The 24,500-nt window shown below is 42.3% G+C and overlaps 1 long non-coding RNA gene across 1 annotated transcript; it reads right to left on the bottom strand.

The window, feature by feature from the left end:
* Nucleotides 1-2,300: 2,300 nt before the first annotated feature.
* On the bottom strand, nt 2,301-24,292 carry LOC142741038 (uncharacterized). The gene is made up of 3 exons (XR_012880975.1): nt 23,201-24,292; nt 3,634-3,741; nt 2,301-2,451 (listed from the first exon to the last, which is right to left on the bottom strand). It is a non-coding gene; the product is annotated as an uncharacterized LOC142741038 (long non-coding RNA).
* Between the last annotated feature and the right edge of the window lie 208 nt (nt 24,293-24,500).

The raw sequence follows: 24,500 nt of genomic DNA on the forward strand, positions 1-24,500 counted from the left end.
AGTTTCCAAAATGGCGTCACTTCTGGGGGTTTGTTTCAGTATTTGACCTCAAAGCCCTGCACTTGTGGGCCAATGCAGTTAAATTCACCAAAATAAGACTCAAATGGGCATGGTACTCTTTCAATTCTGAGCCCTGTCATACGTCCAGGCAATTTCGGGAGAAATTTCTTCACAAATGTTGGGGTGCTTTTTCTCCTTTATTCCTTATTTAAATGTAAAAATTGTAGCGAAATCTATATTTTATGAGAAAAAATTTCAATTTTGATTTACACAACCTAATTCCAAATACATTTATCAAAAAACCTGCGTGGTCAAATTGTTCACTATACCCCTAGATACATTCTTTGGGGGTGTAATTTCCAAAATGGTCTCTTTTTGGGGTTGTTCCTATGTTTTGGCACTACAAGACCTCCTCAAACCTGACACAGTGTTTAAAATATATTCTAATAAAAAGGAGGCCCCAAAATCCACTAGGTGCTCCTTTGCTTCTGAGGCCAGTATTTCAGTCATGTGGCGCACTAGGGTCACATATGGGATATTTCTAAAAACTGCAGAACCTGGGCAATACATTTTGAGTTGTGTGTCTTTGGTAAAACCTTCTGTGTTAAACAATTTTCTATATTAAAATTGATTTTCTAAAAAAATGTTAACTAGTAACTATTTTGTGTGCTATTACTATCTGTCTGAAAAGCAGATACATTTAAATTTAGAAATATGCAAATTTTTACTAATTTCCTCAAAATGTTTGTGTTTTTTTTACAAATAAATACTGAATTTATCGACCAAATTTTTCCACTAACATACAAGTACAATGTGTCACGAGAAACCAATCACAGTCAGAATCACTTAGATAAGTAAAACCATTGCAAATGTATTACCATATAAAGTGACACATGTCAGATTTGAAAACATGGGTTGTGTCCACAAGGGGTTAAGAATTACAAAACTGATCAGTAAATGGCATGGCCCCTGAAAATATCAATCCATCGTCCGTCGTCTTATACCTTGTGTACTGTGTATATACTGTCCTGTGTGTAGTGTGTGTGGTGTGTAAAGATCTGCACTTACCAGTAGATGATCAGGAAAGTATGGTGTAATCCTGGAATAAAAAACAGCAAAAAAACTCCCCAAAAAGTGCCCTCAAATATCTATGAATCGCTTCTTGTATATAACAAGACGCTGCAGTTGTTTCCAACCAACTGATCAACTGATCTGTAGGCCGAGCAGAAAATTCAAATCATAACATTCCGGGCAGGTGCCAGGGAGTGACCAATCATATGCCAGTTACATGCCAACCACATGCCAGCTGTATGATCTCTTCACTTTATCCACTTGGTTTCCATATTCAAACCTTTTGAAATATATATGTTCTTCCCATAATGCTTTAATAAATGTCAGTCAAATAAAAACAACATAGATATTGCAATGACATGTGGTTTACATGAATAACTTACAAACATCCCCGATCAGCTGGTGGGGGCGATCACACCCAATAATATATCCTTAGTAGGACACCCATATCCCAGCTCTATAGGAAGCACCATGGACACAACCTGTATGAAGTCTAGAGCCCCCCTGACCTCGGGCAGCATTGTGTAGTAAAGTGGGGAGATGGCATTGATTGTATAATGTATATTATTACTGCGCCTATCTATGCGCTTTCTTTATAATTACATTATAAATGATAATAATATTACCTATAAAGCACCAACATTTTCCACAGCGCTGTACAATAAATTACAGGGTACAGTGACATACAATTCTAGTAAGTTACAATGTTACAGTATAAATATAAGGAGAGAGGGCCCTGCTCACAAGCGCACAGTCTACATGGAAAGGGGGTGATACAATAGAAACAAGGGTATTCATTACTCTACTGTTCCATCCATTATCAGCAAACCAGAATCAATGACTATGTATACATAGATGTAGACTCACTTATCTACAGACATTGTAATGGAGCATTTCCACTGACATGTTATATATGAGCTTCTAACATGCAGATTAGAGAGTACATATATATATATATATATGTACAGTGACATAGCCTCACAGTTCATCTTCGGGAGTTACCCAATATTTTGTAGTGCGGACTGATGGGATCATAGGCCTCTTGTATAGAGGACCAGTCATATCTAGTTGAACAGTTTCTAATTCTCATTTATTTCTTGGCAAATTCCATATAACATAGTGGTAAGTAGAAAGTAAAACATTAAGCTCCTGGACTTTTGTATCAAGAGTGTCAGGCCTCAACCTCATGGTCTTATGGCTCCATTTTGTACACAGCTGTAATGGGGCTCTAGTGCATGGGGTCTTTACTGTACCTCCTTATGCCTCCCATTTCATATTAAATAAAACCCCCAACACAACCCATGTTAACCAATTTATTGAAAATAATGACGCAGTCATCGAAGTAGTCCTCAAATCCGACGAAGACCAACAACCAAACCTCTAAAAAAACACAAAAAAACACATTAGTAACTATAAAATACTTTATATTGTGTTATAATATAAATGTTATTCGATAGAACTAAAGATACATTATGCTAACGATGACAGTTAAAGAGGCTCTGTTACCACATTATAAGTGGCCTATCTTGTACATAATGTGATCGGCGCTGTAATGTAGATTACAGCAGTGTTTTTTATTTAGAAAAACTATCATTTTTGACGGAGTTATGACCTATTTTAGCTTTATGCTAATGAGTTTCTTAATGGACAACTGGGCGTGATTTACTTTTTGACCAAGAGGGCGTTGTGGAGAGAAGTGTATGACGGTGACCAATCAGTGACCAATCAGTGACCAATCAGCGTCATACACTTCTCTCCATTCATTTAAACAGCATATAGTAATTTTATTACATCATTATGTGCAGCCACATACACACACACACACACACACACACACACACACACACACTAACGTTACTCAAGTGTCCTGACAGTGAATATACATTACCTCCAGCCAGTACGTAATGTCTATTCAGAATCCTGACACTTCTGTAGCGTTTGTGTGAGATTTACAGCAAAGCAAGCGTAATCTCGTTTTAAATGACGTTACATCGTAATCTCACGAGATTACGCTCTCCTGGTGTAAATCTCACACAAACGCTACAGAAGTGTTAGGATTCTGAATACACATCCCGTCCTGGCTGAAGGTAATGTATATTCACTGTCAGGACACTTGAGTAACGTTAGTGTGTGTGTATGTGGCTGCACATAGCGATATAGCTATATCGCTATGTGCTGTGTAAATGAATGGAGAGAAGTGTATGACGCAGATTGTTCAGTTGATTGGTCAGCGTCATACACTTCTCTCCACAACGCCCACTTGGTCAAAAAGTAAAACACGCCCATTTGTCCATTAAGAAACTCATTAGCATAAAGCTAAAATAGGTCATAACTCCGTCAAAAATGATCGTTTTTCTAAATAAAAAAACACTGCTGTAATCTACATTACAGCGCCGATCACATTATGTACAAGACAGCCCACTTATAATGTGGTGACAGAGCCTCTTTAAGCAAAACTATATCAGCACCGGCAATGCATGAGTAATGACAGTTGTAAGTCTTCTAAATGTAGGCACAAATGTCACCTAAATGTTAAGACACGCCTATAAAAAAAGGTTCAACCTGCAGAGGCGACAAGCCTTCTTTACTGTGAATCTATGGAATAGTCTACCGCAGGAGCTGGTCACAGCAGGGACAGTAGACGACTTTAAAAAAGGCTTCGATAATTTCCTGAAACAAAAAAATATAAGCTGTTATGTGTAAAAAATGTTTACTTCCCTTTTCCCATCCCTTGGTTCAACTTGATGGACATGTGTCTTTTTTTCAACCGTACGAACTATGTAACTATGTATACTCTGTCTATCTCTGTCATAAATATCCCAGAGTGGTGGTCATCTAGGGGTGGTCATCTAGGGGTGGTCATCTAGGAGTGGTGGTCATCCAGGGAGACGCCCAAGGACATACACTGATACCAATGATGAAGACACACACTCAGGCTAAGCAAGATGGAGACGACAAGTGTCCCATACAATGACTATGTAAGATGATATCTGTATTACAATCTAAGCTATATTACAATATGGATCTGTCTATGTATGTATCTCTGCTATAATATGATTTTTTTAAATATATCTCCATAAACAAACCATTTTTTGTATAATTTTCGTATTCCTCTTATTGAATACTGATCAATAATAATAATAATCTTTATTTATATAGCGCCAACATATTAAGCAGCACTTTACAATTTAGAGGGGACATGAAACAAACAATATCAGACATTACATAGTGACAAAGTTCATTTACAATTCAAACCTGGGGAGTGAGGATCAAGAATATTGAAGGAAACACGGTCAATATTAACTTTTTAGTGAGTCTGAAAGACAGTGAGAACGACATTTAACAGTAACACTAATAAGTAAAAAAGCAAAACCATTATCATACTTACCTTCCTGGGTCTGTGACAGTAAATTAAGCAGTGACAGCTTTAACCCCTTAACGCACCATGACGTAACTATACGTCATGGTGAGCAGTAAGTTCGCGCACCTTCACGTACAGTTACGGCAGTGCTTTGACAGTTAACCGCCGCGCGGCGCTACACCGCAGCGGCGCTTAACTGTGCAGGGTGTCAGCCCTGCTCTCCCCGTTGCCGATCAGCAGCCTGTCGCCGCTGATATCGGCAGTTAACCCCTTAATTGCGGCGCTCGATTTTGAACGCCACAATTAAGGTCTTTAGCGCCGATCGGCAGCCCCCATGTGAAATCACGGGGGCTGGCGATGGTACCCATGGCAACCGGACGCCAGACAATGGCTTCCGGGTTGCCATGTACAGAAGCCTATGAGGACCACCCCGAGGGTGGTCGTCGTAGGCTTCCTGTCAGTGTGACTGTCACGTCACAATGACAGTTGGAATGCATTACACTACGTGTGTAGTGTAATGTATTCCAGCAGCGATCAGAGCTGCAAGTCTAAGTGTCCCCTAGTGGAACAAGTGAAAAAAGTAAAAAAAAGAATAAAAATGTTTTAAAAAAAGTGTAAAAATAAAAGTTATAAGTGATATAAACAAGAACTGCTTTTTTTCCTATTATAAGTCTTTTATTATAGGAAAAAAAATGAATACGTAAAAAAAAGTACACATATTTGGTATCACCGCGTTCGTAACGACCCCAACTATAAAACTATAATATTATTTTTCCCGCACAGTGAACCACGCAAAAAAAAAAACGAAAAACAATGCCAGAATCACTATTTTTCGGTCACCACCCCTCACAAAATATGTAATAAAAAGTGATCAAAAAGTCGCATGTACGCCAAAATAGTACCGATACAAACTACAATCTGTCCCGCAAAAAACAAGCCCTTACACAGCTTTTTTGACTGAAAAATAAAAAAGTTATGGCTCTCAGAATACGGTGACACAGAAAATAAATTATTTTCTAAATAAGTTATTTTATTGCTCAAACGCTGCAAAACATAAAAAAACCCTATATACATCTGGTATCGCCGTAATCGTACCGACCCGCAGAATAAAGTATAATAGTCATTTATAGCCCAGGGTAAACGCTGTCAAAAATAAATAAAAATCATTGTCAGAATTGATGGTTTTTGGTCACCTGGCTTGCCGAAAAATTGAATAAAAAGTGATCAACAAAATCGCATGTACCCCAAAATGGTACCAATGAAAATTACAGATTGTCCCGCAACAAATAAGCCCTCACACGGCTCCGGTGGTGAAAAAATAAAAAAAGTTCCGGCTCCCAGATTATGGCGATGCAAAATGTACAGAGTGTTCCAAAAGTGGATAAGATCGGGCACCATTTATCAGTGCGACACTGGCCACATATCTGTGGGTTATTATTTATTTACAACCATTATTATACCCTCTTATTATGCCCCTGATGTACTCTGCCCAGCCTACATGTGCCCCAACATTATAAACTGAAATACCAGCAAAACGCCAGAGCTACTACCAAGCAAAATATGCGCTCCAAAAGCCAAATGGCGTCCCTCCCTTCTGAGCCCTACAGCGTGCCCAAACAGCCGTTTATGTCCACCGATATGGCATCGTACCAAAAAATGGTACCAATAAAAACGACAGCTCGTCCCGCAAAAAATAAGCCCCCACACCGCTCTATTGACAGAAAAATAAAAAAGTAGTGGCTCTTGCAAAGCGGGGAGGAAAAACGAAAAAGCAAAACATGAATCAGTTCGTAAAGGGTTAATTACTTTCTAATGAAAAAACTTTTATGACCACATGTGGGGTATAGCCGTACTCGGGAGAAATTGCTTTACAAACGTTGGGGTGCATTTTCTCGTTTATCCTTTGTGAAATTGAAAAAATGCAACATTTTAGTGGAAATAATGTTGATATTAATATTCACGGCCTAATTCTAATAAATTCTGCAAAAGACGTGTGGGGCCTAAATGCTCACTATACCCCTAGATAGATTCCTTAAGTGGTGTAGTTTCCCAAATGGGGTTACTTTTGGGGGGCTTCCACTGTTTCGGTCTCTCAGGGGCTTTGCAAATTCTACATGACACCCAAAAACATTCCCCGGTGTGGGTCCAAACAGTAGTTTATTACTACATATGGGGTATTTACGTAATCAGGAGAAATTGTTTTACAAATGTTGGGGCGCTTTTTCTCCTTTATTCCTTGTAAAAATTAAAAATGGCTACCTTTTTTCAGAAAAAAAGTAGATTTTCATCTTCACATACTAATTCAAATAAATTTAGCAAAAAAACTGTGGGTTCAAAATGCTAACTATACCCATAGATAAATTCCTTGAGGGGTATAGTTTCCAAAATGGGGTCACTTTTGGGGTGTTTCCACTGTTTTGGCAGCACAAGGCCTCCTCACACCTGACATGGTACCTAAAATATATTCTAATAAAATAGAGGCCCAAAATCCACTAGTTGCTCCTTTGCTTCTGAGGCCTGTGTTTCAGTCCATGACCGCGCTAGGGCCACATGTGGGGTATTTCTAAAAACTGCAGAATCTGGGCAATAAATATTGAGTTGCATTTCTTGGGTAAAACCTTCTGTGGTACAGAAAAAATGTATTACAAATGAATTTTTGAAGAAAAAAAATGAAATTTGTACATTTCACCTCTACTTTGCTTTAATTCCTGTGAAACGCCTAAAGGGCTAAAATACTTTGTGAATGCTGTTTTGAATACTTTGATGGGTGCAGTTTTCAAAATGGGGTGATTTATGGTGACTTTCTAATATATAAGGCCCTCAAAGCCATTTCAGAACTGAACTGGTCCCTGAAAAAATAGCCTTTTGAAATTTTCTTGAAAATATGAGAAATTGCTGCTAAAGTTCTAAGCGTTGTAACGTCCTAGAAAAATAAAAGAATGTTCAAAAAATGACGCAAACATAAAGTAGACATATGGGAAATATAAACTAGTATGTATTTTGTGTGGTATTACTATCTGTTTTACAAGTAAATACATTAAAATGTAGAAAAATGCTAATTTTTGCTAATTTTCTCTAAATCTTGGCGTTTCTTACAAATAAATATTGAATTTAATGACAAATTTTTTTCAGTATCATAAAGTACAACATGTCACGAGAAAACAATCCCAGAATCGCTTGGATAGGTAAAAGCATTCTGGAGTTATTACCACATAAAGTGACACATGTCAGATTTGCAAAAATGGGGCTGGTCCTGAAGGCCAAAACAGGCTTAGACACTAAGGGGTTAAGCTGTCATTGAGTTAGTTTACATCACATGGTCCCAGGTTACGTCTGTTCATTGGCCTACTTTTAACCCCCTTTAGGACATAGCCTGTTTTGGCCTTGTGGATACAGATGATTTTTTCAAATCTGACGTGTCACTTTATGTGGTAATAACTCCGGAATGCTTTTGCCTATCCAAGCCATTCTGAGACGGTTTTCTCGTGACATATTGTACTTTATGTTAGTGAAAAAATTTGGTCGATAAATTCAATATTTATTTGTGAAAAACTTCAAATTTTAGCAAAAATTTGCATTATTCTAAATTTTAATGTATTTGCTTGTAAAACAGATAGTAATATCACACAAGAAAGTTACTAGTTAACATCCCCCATATGTCTACTTTATGTTTGCATTGTTTTTTTTCACGTCCTTTTATTTTTCTAGGACGTTACAAGGCTTTGAACTTTAGCAGCAACTTCTCATATTTTCAAGAAAATTTCAATAGGCCATTTTTTCAGGGACCAGTTCAGTTCTGAAGTGATTTTGAGGGCCTTCTATATTAGAAAATCCCCATAAATCACCCCATTTTGAAAACTGCACCCCTCAATGTATTCAAAACCACATTCAGAAAGTATTTGAACCCTTTAGACGTTTCACAGGAATTAAGGCAAAGTAGAGGTGAAATTTACAAATTTCATTTTTTTTTTGGCGAAATTCATTTGTAATAAAATAAAATTTGTAATACAGAAGGTTTTACCAGAGAAATGCAACTCAATATTTATTGCCCAGGTTCTGCAGTTTTTAGAAATATCCAACATGTGGCCCTAGTGTCCTAATGGACTGAAACACAGGCCTCAGAAGCAAAGGAGCACCTGTAAAGGATCTGCCAGGCACAGCTTCTGTGTCAACGCCCATAGGTAATCAGTCTGGACCTGCTTCTATGTCTGTGAGACTGACTCCATCTTCCACCACTCAGGATGGCCGGCTTAGGAGTGGGAGAGCCTATCACAGCCTGGCCAGACAGAGCTAGCTCCCGCCCTCTGTCTATTTATTCCTGCCTTTCCTGTTCCTCCTTGCTTGTGATTCTTCTCTGTTGGTTTCCTGGCCCTGCTGCAGCTTCTTGAACTACTTATCCTCTGCTTGTGATTGACATTGGCTTTTCTGACCACTCTTCTGCTCTGCGTATTTGTACCTCGCTCATCTCCTGGTTTGACTCGGCTCGTTCACCTCGCTTGTTGCTCACGGTGTTCCGTGGGCAACTTCCCCATTTCCCTTGCTTCTTTGTACCCTTGTCTGTTTGTCTGTCGTGCACCTATTGAGTGTAGGGACTGTCGCCCAGTTGTACCCCGTCGCCTAGGGCGGGTCGTTGCAAGTAGGCAGGGACTGAGTGGCGGGTAGATTAGGGCTCACTTGTCTGTTTCCCTATCCCCACCATTACAGCACCTAGTGGATTTTGGGGCCTCCTTTTTTTTAGGAATATATTTTAGGCACCATGTCAGTTTGAAGAGGTTTTGTAGTACCTAAACAGTCGAAACCCCCCAAAAGTGACCCCATCTTGGAAACGACACCCCTCAAGGCATTTTTCTAGGGGTATAGTTAGCATTTTTACCCCACAGTTTTTTTGCAGAATTTAGTGGAATTAGTCTGTGAACATGAAAAACAAATTTTTTTCTGTGGAAACATAGAATTTTTTAATTTTTACAAGGAATAAAGGAGAAAAAGCACCCCAACATTTGTAAAGCAATTTCTTCTGATTACGGCAATACCCAATATGTGGTCATAAACTGATGTTTGGACCCACAGCAGGGCTGGATTGGTTTTCAGTGCCATGTCGGATTTGCAACGCCCCGGAGGGACCAAAACAGTGGAAACCCCCCAAAAAGTGACCGTATTTTGGAAACTACACCCCTCAAGGAATTTTTCTAGGGGTATAGTGAGCATTTTGACCACACAGGATCTTTTTTAGAGCGAAGGTGACCAAAAAACAGCGATTTTGGTGCTTTAAATTCTTTATTTCTTACAGCGTTCACCGTGCTCAATAAATTACATTTTACTTTATTCTGCGGGTCGGTACGATTACGGCGATACCATATGTGTATAGTTTTTTTTACGTTTTGCAGCGTTTGCACAATAAAATTAAGTTTCTATAAAATAATTTATTTTCTGAGACACCACATTCTGCGGCGTAACTTTTTTATTTTTTCGTCAAAAAAGCTGTGGGAGGTCTTGTTTTTTGCGGGACGGGTTGTAGTTTTTATTGGAGCTATTTTGGGGTAAATACGACTTTTTGATCACTTTTTATTCTATATCTTGGGAGGGGTGGTGACCAAAAAATAGCGATGCTGACATAGTTTTCCGTTTATTTTGTTTGCGGCGTTCACCGTGCGGAAAAAAACATTATAGTTTCATAGTTTGGGTTGTTACGAACACGGTGATACCAAATATGTGTACTTTTTTTAACGTTTTCATTTTTGACTTATTATAGGAAAACAAAAACTTTTATTTTTACACTTTTATAAAACATTTTTATTAACTTTTTTTTAACTTTTTACACTTTATTTTTTTTACCTGCAGCTTTGATCGCTGCTAGAATACATTACACTACCTAGGTAGTGTAATGTATTCGAACTGTCAGTGTAACGTCACAGTCACTCTGACAGTAAGTCTACAAGGACCAGCCAGAGGCTGGTCCTCTTAGGCTTCCATACATGGCAGACCCAGAGGCCGTTGCCTGGCCTCGGGATGCCATCACACACATCAGCAGCCCCCACAATTGCATGGGGACTGCTGATGTCCTACAAACCCCCTAAATGTGGTGATCGCAATCGAGCACCACATTTATCGGGTTAATTGCCAAAATCAGCGGCGATGAGCCGCTGATCGGCAACACTGGAGTGTCAGCTGTCGGGGACAGCTGATCTCCCAGTTCCCGATGCACACCTTGTCGCCGACAGTCTGCATCGGGAACGACACAGTGACTTCCTGTCACTCTGACAGGGAGCCTATCAGGACCAGCCGAAGGATGGTCCTGATGGGCTTCCGTCCATGGCAGACACGGAAGCCACTGTTTGGCTACCGTTTGCCATGTCGATATGCTAAAAAAAAACTAAATTCGGCGATTGCAATCGATCGCCAAATTTAAGGGGTTATTTTGCCGAAATCAGCGGCAAAGGACCGCTGGCCGGCAAGAGTGGAGTGTCAGCTGTCGCCGACAGTGTGCACCGGAAAAAACTCAGTAACTGTATGTCCTCGTGCAGGACTTTTGAAAAGTCCTAAGCGTTGTAACGTCCTAGAAAAATAAAAGGATGTTCAAAAAACGATGTCAATCTAATGTAGACATATGGGGGATGTTAATTATTTTCTGTGGTATAACTGCCTGTCTTACAAGCAGATACATTTAAATTGTATCTAGCAAATTTTACCAGTAACATAAAGTCTAATGTGTCACGAGAAAACAATCTCAGAATCGCTTGGATAGGTTAAAGCATTCCAAAGTTATTACCACATAAAGTGAAACATGTCAGATTTGAAAAATGAGGCTCTGTCAGGAAGGTCAAAAATGGCTAAAGAGGGAATGGGTTAATACATACAGCACCAGAACAAAGCTCAGTACATATATAAAACATCACAACAATGCTCAGTACATAAATATAGCACCAGAACCAAGCTCAGTACATATATACAAACCAGACATAAATACAGCACCAGAACCAAGCTCAGTACATAAATACAGCAACCGAACCAAGCTCAGTACATAAATACAGCACCAGAACATAGCGCAGTACATAAATACAGCAACAGAACCAAGATCCGTGATTAAATACAACACCAGTACACAGCTTAGCACATAAATCCAGCACCAGAACAAAGCCCAGTACATAAATACAGCACCAGCATAAATATAGCTCAATTTAGTGCAACCCCTGCCATATAACTTTGTATGGCGTAAAACTACAGCTACCAGCATGGCTTGAACAATGGTAACGATATGCTGGGAGTTGCTGTTTCATAAAAAATAAAATCATACCGCCCATCATCTCGCTGCAGATCATACAGTGAATACAGTACTGATTAGAGGCAGAATAAATATTTACATTAAGTGACTCACAGGTGACGTTTTCTCATATTCTAGTTAGTTTTTCTCTTTTCTTCTCCAACTGGTCCATACCTCTATGAGAACTTCTCCTGGCCACAGCCCATTTCTGCAGTATGCCGCTTAGATGTCTTCAGTTTCTCACTTTTCAACATTTCTGCACCTATAAAGGAAGATAAAATTCTCATGGTGCCACACACTATGCCCCTAAATAGCGCCATACACTGCACCTCTTATTCTAATAGCGCCATACACTGTCTCTGATTATAATAGCATAACACAAAGTGTCCCACACACAAAGTGCCCCCTGTAAATAGTGCCCCCCATAGAGCCCCCAATATAGAGCCCCCAGTTGACAGTGCACCACATAGAGCCCCCTATAGACAGTGCCCCACATAGAGACCCCTGTAGACAGTGCCACACATAGAGCCCCCTGTAGACAGTGCCCCACATAGAGTCCCCTGTATGCAGTGCCCCACATATAGCCCCCGTGTAGATAGTGCCCCACATATAGCCCCCCTGCATATAATGCCCCACATAAAGCCCCCCTATAGATAGTATTCTTATATCTGGTCCATCTTTGTAAAAAGACGGCTAAAATTACCGAAAATATCAAATTTAAACTGATTCTAAAAACTGTAGGAGCGTGTAGCCCGCGGGCCCCATGTGGCCCCTGGGGCTGTCACCTGCGGCCCGCGGGACACAGAGCCGCTAGTATCGGCTCTGCTCCGAGACTCTGGAATTCCCTGACATCGCTGTCCACATATGAACAGCGATGTCTGGGGCTTCCCCAGAGCCAGAGTCCCGTGCAGAGCGCTAGTACAGGCTCTGCTCCGGGACTCTGACGAATTCCCTGACATCGGTGTCCATGTTTGGACCCACGATGTCTGGGGCTTCCCCAGAGCCGGAGTCCAGCGCAGAGCGGTAGTATAGGCTCTGCTCCGGGACTCTGTGGAATTCCCTGACATCGCTGTCCATATATGAACAGTGCGTCAGGGTCTTCCCCAGAGCGGAGTCCCGGGCCGAGCGCTAGTATCGGCTCTGCTCCGGGACTCTGTCGAATTCCCTCACATCGGTGTCCATACATCGACAATGATGTCAGGGGCTTCCCCAGAACAGGAGTCCCTGTGATGTCAGGAGCACAGCTGGAGTCCCAGGAAGAGCCTACTGCGCTCTGCCCGGGACTACAGCTCTGGGGTTGCCCCTGACATCTCTGTCCATATATGGACAGTGATGTCAGGAGCAGAGCTGGAATTCCAGGCAGAGTGCTAGAAGCGGCTCTGCTTCGGAACTCTAGCTCTGGGCAAGCCCCTGACCTCACTGTGGCATCATCTGCGGAGGGCACTGTGGCATCATCTGCGGAGGGCACGGTGGCAGCATCTACGGAGGGCATTGTAGCAGCATCTGCGGAGGGCACTGTGGCAGCATCTACGGAGGGCACTGTGGCAGCATCTACGGAGGGCACTGTGGCAGCATCTACGGAGGGCACTGTGGCAGCATCTACGGGGGGCACAGTGGCAGCATCTACGGAGGGCACTGTGGCAGAATCTACAGAGGGCACTGTGGCAGCATCTACAGAGGGCACTGTGGCAGCATCTATAGAGGACACTGTGGCAGCATCTACAGAGGGCACTGTGGCAGCATCTACAGAGGGCCCTGTGGCAGCCTCTACAGAGGACGCTGTGGCATTATCTAGGGGTGTGTTGCATCATCTACAGAGGGCACTGTGGTATTATCTACAGAGGGCACTGTGGCATTATCTACAGAGGGCACTGTAGCAGTATGTACAGAGGACACTGTGGCATTATCTAGGGGTGTGCTGCATTATCTACAGAGGGCGCTGCGGCAGCATCCACAGAGGACTCTGCGGCAGCATCCACAGAGGGCGCTGCGGCAGCATCCACAGAGGGCGCTGCGGCAGCATCCACAGAGGGCGCTGCGGCAGCATCCACAGAGGGCGCTGCGGCAGCATCCACAGAGGGCGCTGCGGCAGCATCCACAGAGGGCGCTGCGGCAGCATCCACAGAGGGCGATGCGGCAGCATCCCCAGAGGGCTCTGCGGCAGCATCCCCAGAGGGCACTGCGGCAGCATCCACAGAGGGCACTGCGGCAGCATCCACAGAGGGCACTGCGGCAGCATCCACAGAGGGCACTGCGGCAGCATCCACAGAGGGCACTGCGGCAGCATCCACAGGGGGCACTGCGGCAGCATCCACAGAGGGCACTACGGCAGCATCCACAGAGGACACTGCGGCAGCATCCACAGAGGGCACTGTGGCACTATGTAAAAAGGGGCTGCCCAATCTTGACATGTGTGTCATTGAAATAAGCATGTGGGGAAATATCTCAAATTTTAAACTTAGCGGTATTATTATAGTAAGGTAGTATTATTATTATTATAGTAAAATAGTGTTATAGTAATTCAAATAACTAATTGATTAACAATAATTTTGTATTGTATCAAATTTGAAAGTAATGCGGCCCGTCAACTTCCCATTTTTTCTATATGCGGCCCACTTACCCGGCCGAGTTTGAGACCCCTGGTGTAGACCATAAATTACCTCAAGTAAGATTAAAACATAATGAATTTTATTAAGAAATAATTTAAAAAGACAAAGTAAAACATTCAAAGAATAACAAAGATGCTATCAACAATGTGCATGCAAATGCTGCTATACATATAAATATACACTGCCTGTTATTCCAAAATTTTATGGTCAGAATATCACTTATGTAGAACTAGACCCATCGTACAGTTGTATCATGTCAGTCACAGAGGAAAGGCATCCTCATAAGTACAGAGTGGTGTTTTATAAATCATCATAAGTATTATGCAAACGTAGAAATAGCTGATTTAAATTACACATACATGAGTGAAAATAGAGATGCTGCAATGGGAATTGACCCAAAGAATACAGGACAAATTAACTTATGTGACACGGTGAGCCAAGAGTAAGCAGAGTGACCAGCGTGTATGACCGCCCCGATGTGCGTTTCGCCGTAGTTCTCCTCAGAAGGTGTAGCCTCGTGCACACATCAGTCTTTTTCTTCAGGGTGCAAAGCCGTTTTTCTGACGGCTAGCACCCTGACCCATTCATTTCAATTGGGCCATGCACCCTTCAGTTTTTTTGACGGTCCCGCTGCTCCGTTCCGATCAAAAGTAGAGTATGTCCTACTTTGGTCCGAGATTCCGTGACCGTGAGGCCCATGCAAGTCAATGGGGCCGTCAAAAAAACTGAAGGCACACGGATGGCATCCGCTGCTCTTTCAGCACCCTGGACAGTACCATGCTCGGCGCTCGGAAACACGGGAGTGCACACGGAAATCACATGGCCGCTAAAACGGGCACACGGATACGTCGAAAACGGCCGTGAAAACGGTGATGGAAGTGTGCACGAGGCCTAAGTATATGAAGTTGGCCAATGGGGTATTAGTTTAGAACAAAATTAATAGATGAACCAGACTGATAGGCCTAAGGAGCACCTGAACTGGAATACTAAAACGTGCATGGAATAATTAATTGGGGCCGTGTCGGAGCATCTTCATTTTTAGAAAAGCTCCAGAACTTCCGGGATCAATTGATGAGGTTTGAACTGCACCATTTAGTACAGAATTTTTAATTAACCCCTTAACGCTATGTGACGTAATAGTGTGTCACAGGCGTTGTCCTGTTAACGTAAACTGATGGACTATTATGTCAGAGCATTAACAGGGTACTGTGTCGGAAGACGCATCTGCAGACACAGTTTTAAAGCCGTGATAGCTTAACGCTATCACTGCTTCAAGGCCAGGACTGGAGCTAGCCTCTGATTCGGCCGATTAACCCGTTAGATGCAGCGCTCAAAAGCGAGCGCTGCATCTATGGTGTTTACAAGCAGATCGGAACCCTGCAATGAAATTGCGGGGTTCCGATGACTGCTCCGGGAAACTGGAGGCCTAAAAATAGCCTCCTGTCTGCCAAGTACGGTAGCCTGCTAGGTCCCGCCGAGAGGCAGGGCCTAAAAGGGGTCCGGCTGCAGTAACAAGATGGCGCAGGTTCAGAAGCTAAGCCTGGGACTGCAGCCGCTGGTGTCAGCTGTATATTACAGCTGACACCGTGCTGTAATGGCAGGGAACAGAGCTAGCTCCGATCCCAGCCATTAACCCCTCAGATGCCGCGATCGCAGCATCTTAGTGGTTTGTAGCGATCGGCATCGACACAATGTTATCGTGACCATGCCGATTGTTGCTATGGCAACCAATAATGGCCTCCTGGTCTGCCACATACGACAGCCTATTAGGCCCTGCCCACAGACGTACATTTGCAAGGAAGAGTGGGCAACAATTGGCAAGTCAAGAAGTGCCATGCTGATAGACTTCTACCCAAAAAGACTAAATGCTGTCATAAAGTCAAAGGGTAATTCAACAAAGTATTAGTTTAAAGGGGTTATCTAGGGATCAAAAATTGTTTTGCAATAATTGTTTTGTTTTAATATATTTATGTGAAACTAGGTAACTTACTAATATACTTTAACCCCTTAAGGACATGGACTAGTTTACGCCTCATTGATACTTTTCACTCCCTCCTTAGTCTTAAAGTGCAGACACCAATCACAGATCTCAGTGCTGAAGACCTGGCCTCTTTTTTTAAAGTTAAAATTCACAACATCCGGCATGATATTATCTCCCAGTCCCCTAGTATCATCGATCCCCTTCCCTCCCGCACTCCCTCTTCTTCACTTTCAGCATTTGACCCAATAACAGAAGAAGAAGTCTCCAGGCTCCTCTCTTCTTCTCGTCCTACTACCTGCCCTAGTGATCCTATCCCCTCCAGTCCCTCTCACCAGCTGTCACTAGTCAGACTAAAATATGTAACCTCTCTCTTTCCTCTGGTATCTTTCCCTCCTCTTTTAAACATGCCATTATAAACCCATTACTGAAAAAAACAACTCTTGACCCATCCAGCCGCTGCTAACTACCGACCAGTCTCTAATCTCCCCTTCATCTCCAAACTCCTGGAACGCTTGGTCTACTCTCGCCTTATTCACTATCTCTCTGCCAACTCCATTCTAGACGCCTTACAATCTGGTTTCCAATTATATGCCTCTTCCCATGACATCACCTCTGCTCTAATACAACACATCAGTGATTGTCTTTCCGCTGTCTCTAACATCATGTCCTCTCTCTATCTGAAACTGAATCTTTCTAAAACTGAGCTCCTTGTGTTCCTGCCATCTACTAACCTCCCTAAACCAGATGTCTCCATCTCAGTGTGTGGCACTATCATAACTCCTAAGCAGCACACCCGCTGTCTCGGGGTTATTTTTGACTCAGATCTTTCCTTTACTCCTCACATTCAATCACTTTCACGCTTCTGTCATTTTCACCTCAAAAACATCTCCAGAATCTGCCCTTTCCTTACTGAGGAAACAGCCAAGACTCTCATTGTTGTTCTGATTCACTCTCGTCTTGACTACTGTAACTCATTACTAGTCGGTCTTCCCCTCACTAAACTCTCCCCTCTCCAATCTATCCTCAATGCAGCAGCCAGGCTCATCTTTATGACCAACCGCTACACCAACGCCTCTACCCTGTGCCAGTCACTGCACTGGTTGCCCATCCCCTTCCGAATAAAATTCAAACTTATTACTCTCACCCACAAAGCTCTCCACAGTGCTGCACCTCCTTACATCTCCTCCCTCATCTCTGTCTATCACCCTACTCGGGCCCTACGTTCTGCCAACGACCTTAGATTAAAATCCTCCATAAACCGAACCTCCCACTCCCATCTCCAAGATTTTTCTCATGCTGCACCAGTCCTCTGGAATGTGCTACCTCAGACAATCAGATTAATTCCCAATATCCCCAGTTTTAAACGTGCCCTGAAAATACATCTTTATAGACAGGCCTATAAGATTCCCTAATCTGACTCCTTTCCATGGCACCCCTTTTAGATTAGTCATCAGAATTAGATTGCCTCACACTCCTTCACTTCATGTCCGTCATACAAGAATACTGGCTGGTGACCGGCTCATGCAGCTTTATGTGTACCACCACATGTGTATAAAAGATGGCTGGACTATTGTATAGAACAATTACTGTTACACTTTGTGTCTCCCTTATTTCCTCATAGATTGTAAGCTCTTGCGAGCAGCGTCCTCACTCCTCTTTTTTGAATTGTAAATTAACTTTGTCACTATGTAATGTCTGATATTGTCTGTTTCATGTTCCCTCTAAATGGTAAAGTGCTGCGTAATATGTTGGAGCTATATAAATAAAGATTATTATTAGTTTGGACGTTCAGGACGCAGCCCCATTTTTCAAAATCTGACGTGTTACTTTATGTGATAATAACTTTGGAATGCTTTTACCTATCCAAGCGATTCTGAGTGTTTTCTCGTGACACATTATACTTTAAGTTAGTGGTAAATTTTTGTCGATACATTCAGTTTTTTATTGTGAAAAACACCAAAATGTAGCAAAATAACTGCAAATGCAAACTGCATTTTTCTAAATGTAAATGTATCTGTTTGTAAGACAGATAGTAATACCACACAAAATAAATGCTAATTAACACTTCCCACATGTCTACTTAGGATTGGCATTGTTTTTTGTACATCCTTTTACTTTTTCTTAAGCAGAAATTTCTCACATTTTCAAGAAAATTTCAAAAGGCTATTTTTACAGGGATGAGTTCAGTTGTGAAGTGGTTTTGAGGGGCCCATACAATGCAAACCCCCATAAATCACCCCATTTTAAAAACTTCACCCCTCAAAGTATTCAAAACAGCATTTAGAAAGTCTATTTAACCCTTTAGGCGTTTCACAAGAATTACAGCCAAGTAGAGAATTTTTTTTTATCCTTTTTTTTTCTGTAGCACAGAAGGTTTTACAAAAAAAAAAGCAACTCAATATTTATTGCCCGGATTCTGCAGTTTTTAGAAATATCCCACATGTGGCCCTAGTGTGCTAATTCACTGAAACACAGGCCTGCGAAGCAAAGGAGCACCTAGAGGATTTTGGGGCCTCCTTTTTATTAAAATATATTTTAGGCACTATGTCAGGTTTGAAGAGGTCTTGTGATGCCAAAACAGTGGAAACACTCCCAAAAAGACACCATTTGGCAAACTACACCCCTCAAGGAGTTTATCAAGGGGTAAAGTGGGCATTTTGACCCCACGTTTTTTTTTTTTGCTGAATTTATTGGAATGAAGCCGTGAAAATGAAAATCTACATTTTTGCCAATAAAACGTATACATTTTTAATTTTTACAAGGCATAAAGGAGAAAAAGCACCCCAGCATTGTAAAAGTAATTTCTCCCGATTATGGCAATACCCCATATGTGGTGATAAACGGCTGTTGGACAGAAAGGAAGGAAGACCATTTGGCTTTTTGAGTTCAAGTTTTGCGGCAATGATTTTCGGGTGCCATGTTGCATTAGCAAAGCCCCTGAGGGACCATATCAGTGGAAACTCCCCAAAAGTGACACCATTTGGGAAACTACACCCCTCAAGGAATTTATCGAGTGGTATAGTAAGTATTTTTACCCCACAGGTTTTTTGATGACTTTAGTGGAAATAGACCATGAAAATCTACATTTTTTTTCAAATAAAATGTAAACATTTTCAATTTTTACAAGGCATAAAGGAGAAAAAGCACACCAGCATTTGAAAAGGAATTTCTCCCGATTACGGCAATACCCCATATGTGGTGATAAACTGCTGTTTGGACACATGGCAGGGGTCAAAATGGAAGGATCACCATTTGGAGATCTAATTTAGCTGGAAAGGTTTTCAGGTGCCATGTCACATTTGCAAAGTCGCTGCGGGACCAAAACAGTAGGATCCCCCCAAAAGTGACCCCATTTGGGAAACTACACTCCTTAAGGGATCTATCTAGGGGTATAGTATGCATTTAGACCAGAATTTATTGGAATTAGGCTGTAAAAATGAATATCCAAATTTTTTCCACCAAAAAGTTGCATTTTTTCATTTTCACAAGGGATAAAGAAGAAAAAGCACCCCAACATTTGTAAGGCAATTTCCCCAGAGTACGGAAATACCCCAAATGTGGTCATAAACTGCTGTTTGGACACTCGGCAGGGCTCAGAAAGGCAGTAACGCTATTTGGCATGCAGATTTTGCTGGATTGGTTTTTGGGTGCCATGTCGCATTTGCAAAACTCTAAGGTACCAGAGTATAGTGGAAGCCCCCAAGAAGTGACCCCATTTTGGAAACTACACCCCTCAAGGCATTTAACATTTGCCCGGACATATGACAGAGCTCAGAAGTGAAGAGCAACATGCGCATTTGTGGTCCATTTTGGTGATTTTCACAGCATTGGTCCACATTTGCAGGGCTCTGAGGTCAAATAGTAAAACAAACCCCCAAGTAGTGACCCCTATTTTGGAAACTGCACCCCTTAAGGCATTTTAAGGGGTGTAGTGAGCATTTTGCCCCCACAGGTATTTTTCCATAAGTAATTAATGTGCAGCGGATGGTGCGTAGTGAAAATCGCAATTTTCCGCTGATATGCCATTTTAGTGCACAATATGTTGTGCCAAGTTTGTGCCACCGAAGACATACATCTCGTAAACTGCTAAGCTGGTTCCCCCGGGTTTGGCGATGCCATATATGTGGACGTAAACTGCTGTTTGGGCACGCTGTAGGGTTCACAAGGGAGCGAGCGTCATTTGGCTTTTGGAGAGCAGATATAACTTGGTAGTTGTTCTGTTTGGGGTTTTACTGGTATTTCAGTTTATAATGTGGGGGCGATGCCATATATGTGGACGTAAACTGCTGTTTGGGCACGCTGTAGGGTTCAGAAGGGAGGGAGCGTCATTTGGCTTTTGGAGAGCAGATATAACTTGGTAGTTGTTCTGTTTGGGGTTTTACTGGTATTTCAGTTTATAATGTGGGGGCATATGTAATCTGTGCGGAGTACATCAGGGCATAATAAGAGGATATAATAATGCGGTAAATAAATAATATTTCAGAGATATGTGGCCAATGACGCACTGATAAATGGTGCCCGATCTTATCCGCTTTTGGACACTGCACATTTTGTGTCGCTATATTCTGAGAGCCAGAACTTTTTTATTTTTCAGTCAAAAAAGCTGTGTAAGGACTTGTTTATTGAGAGATGGGTTGTAGTTTTTATTGGTACTATTTTGGGGTACATGCGACTTTATGATCACTTTTTATTCCATGTTTTGTGAGGGGTGGTGATAAAAAACATAGCGATTATGGCATTGTTTTTTTTTTTGTTTTTTTGCGGTGTTAACCATGCAGGAAAAATAATATCATAATTTTATAGTTTGGGTTGTTACGGACGCAGCGATACCAAATATGTGTACTTTTTTTTAACCTTTTCATTTAAATAAAAGGCTTATTATAGGAAAAAAGGCAGTGTTTGTTTTTATTAACTTGAAACTTTTCTTTTTAGACTTTTATTCAACTTTTTTTAGAGGGCCTGCACCTCTAAACTTTACTCTAATGCATTGCTCTACCCACGTAGAGCTTTCTGAATGCTGTTTTGAATACTTTGGGGGTGCCGTTTTTAAAATGGGGTGATTTATGGGGTCTGTCTAGTACATAAGGCCCTCTAAGCCACTTCAGAACTGAACTGGTCCTTGAAAAATAGCCTTTTGAAATTTTCTTGAAAATGTGAGAAATTGCTGCTAAAGTTCTAAGCCTTGTAACGTCCTAGAAAAAGAAAATAATGTCCAAAAAAGATGCAAATATGAAGTAGACATATGGAATATATGAAATAATAACTATTTTGTGTGGTATTACTATCTGTTGAACAAACAGATATATTTAAAATGAGAAAAATCATAATCTTTGCAAATTTTCTTTATATTTTGGTGTTTTTCACAAATTCACCAAATTTTTCCACTAACCTAAAGTACAATATGTCACGAAAAAACAATCTCAATCGCTTGAATAAGCAAAAGCATTCCAGAGTTATTACAACATAAAATGACATGTCAGATTTGAAAAAATGGGGCTGGTCCTGAAGGCCAAAATGAGCTCGGTCCTGAAAGGGTTAAGAGGAGCTCGCCTCTTACACCAACTTTCTTTCTTTTAAGACTGGCGTAGAAAATGACAATCTTGATAAATTCCCTCCTTATTGTGCTTGCTTGTATTGGTTTGTTTGTATTGCTGTTGTCAACAAGTGTGAACAAGGTTTTCGGAGGCTATGTGTAATGACAGGGATAGGGAAACAGACAAGTGAGCCCTAATCTACCCGCCACTCAGTCCCTGCCTATATGCAACGACCCGCCCTAGGCGACGGGCTACAACTGGGCGACGGTCCCTACACTCAATAAGTGCACGACAGACAACAGACAAGGAAACACAGAACAAAGGGAAACGGGGCAGTTGCCCACGGCAACACCGTGAGCAACAAGAGTAGTAAACGAGCCGAGTCAAACCAGGAGAGTACGAGGTGCCAAACGTAGAGCAGGAGAGTAGTGAACAAGCCGAGTCAAACCAGTAGTGTACGAGGTACCAAACGCAGAGCAGTAGAGTAGTCAGTAAGCCAGGGTCAATACGAAGCAGGGACAAGTAGTTCAAGAAGCTGCAGCAGGGCCAGGAAACCAACAGAGAAGAATCACAAGCAAGGAGGAACAGGAAAGGCAGGTATAGACAGAGGGCGGGAGCTAGCTCCGTCTGGTAAGGCTGTGATAGGCTCTCCCACTCCTAAGCCTGCCATCCTGAGTGGTGGAAGATGGAGTCAGTCTCACAGACATAGAAGCAGGTGCAGACTGATTACCTATGGGCGTGGATACAGAAGCTGTGCCTGGCAGATCCTTAACACTATGTGTAGTCCTGCTACCAATATTGGCAATAAAAATGACATGAGAAGTACAGTATTTCTGCATCAGTATAGCGCAGTGTTACCCAATCTGTGGCTGTCCAGCTGCTGCAAAAGCACAACTTCCATCATTTCTTGGCAGCTAAAGCTGGAGAGTCACAGGCCGAGGAGAACGGGTATAGGAGTATGATGCTGTTTTCTATGTAATAAATACAACCATTGTGGTGTCATTAGATGAGAAGATCATATGCATAATGCATCCTACAACATACTGTTCTTATATTAGGATTTACTTTTTCTACAACTACAACCCTACCTATAAGAGGATGGCCACACGTGGCAGATTTGTTGCAGACATTTCCACGACCGTCCCATTCAGCTGAATAGGGTTTGCAGAACTGCTGCAGAAACTTCCCATTCAGATGTATTGCACTGTGTTTTAGTCAGCAACAAATCTGTGGCATGTGAATATACCCTAAAAATGAACTGAAAAATACAAGTTGAATTATGATTGAAATTTGTACACTGCTGCTCATGTTCTATTTTATCATGGATTTTCAGGGCACGGTGTTCATAATTAAAAGGCTGTATGGAATTTGTCTGCATTTCCTCACCTTAGATTCGCCTTCACCCGAGGAACGGAGCAACCCTTTTTAACGGGCAGTATGTTTTGATAGTGGTCCGTCTATGCTCACTGATTGAATCCCATCATTTAAGTTGTCAAATTTTATTGAAGGAGAGCAATGGAGCGGGCGAAGCCGTAGTGGAGTGCGTGTAGGGGTGGCGTGAGGTGAAAAGATGAATTCAACACAGGCTCTCACTTCTATTCTTTTACTGTTAATCCAGCAATACAATTATTGGATGATTCTCCTACATTTGGGAGCAGACAAGGAGGAAACTGAGGTTGGGGACGTGGATCCCGGTGGAGTCCCCCTGAGAGAGCTTGTGCCTGATCCCACGTTACCCGCTAGGTTGGAGACGCGCCTCTGACAGTCACGGCGGGAGCTACCCGCTACTGGGAGAATATTCAGGGGTAAGAGTTACACTCCAGTCCCATGACTGTGCCGTGGGTATCAGAATTACTACTCGAACCGTCCGGCACTGCCGCGGGTCATGGCGGCGCTAACCGCTACCTTTCGTGGCCTCCCTCTCCCGCCCTCAGCCGGCGGCCTATAGGGATCGGACACGCCTAGGAACGCCACCAAAGTTTAGGGTACAGGTGCGAGAGTCTATCCGTTATTTGTCCATCAACACGTCCTGGGTTGTTTGTCACCCTGATCCCTTTAAGAACGGTCTGCCCCCAATGAAGTAACTTTTCATCCACAGTTTAGCACAAATCTCTGCTCAACATTGCAAACATATTCTCTGTTTCTCCAGCTCAGGCAAATGGTTTTAAACAGGCAAAAAGAGGAGCAGCAGTGAGAGAATGATGCACTATTCCAGATGAATCAGCTAACACAGTCCTCTGAAGTAATTCTCCGCAGTATCACATCTCACACAGACGCCATTACCCGTGTGGGCACCACATTACACAGGGCACTTATCTGAGGTGCTGGCCAGCTCCATGGCTCCTCTCCCTGTTCCAGTTCAGCTTTTTCCTATTGGCACCTTCTCTGGGGTGGCTTTATCTCTCTCACCAATCCTCTGCTAGAGCTGATCTTCATTCCTCCTGGTTCTGGCTCCTCTCAGCGTCCTCCCCTGAGCCTCCTCTCTCCACACGTGTTTTACATCGCACACACAGTCCTGCACTTCCTGTCAGACAGCTCCATCTCTTCTGCCACTGGTTCTGCAGTGACACCTAGTGGCTGCTTATAACATAGCAGGGATACACTAAACAATGAAAGTACCAACCAACATGAAAGATGCACAGGGAAGACAGTTCAATTTAAACAGGGCAGTATCACCTCCTTACAT

The sequence above is a fragment of the Rhinoderma darwinii genome, chromosome 2 (genome assembly GCF_050947455.1).
Source record: "Rhinoderma darwinii isolate aRhiDar2 chromosome 2, aRhiDar2.hap1, whole genome shotgun sequence".
NCBI lineage: Eukaryota > Metazoa > Chordata > Amphibia > Anura > Rhinodermatidae > Rhinoderma > Rhinoderma darwinii.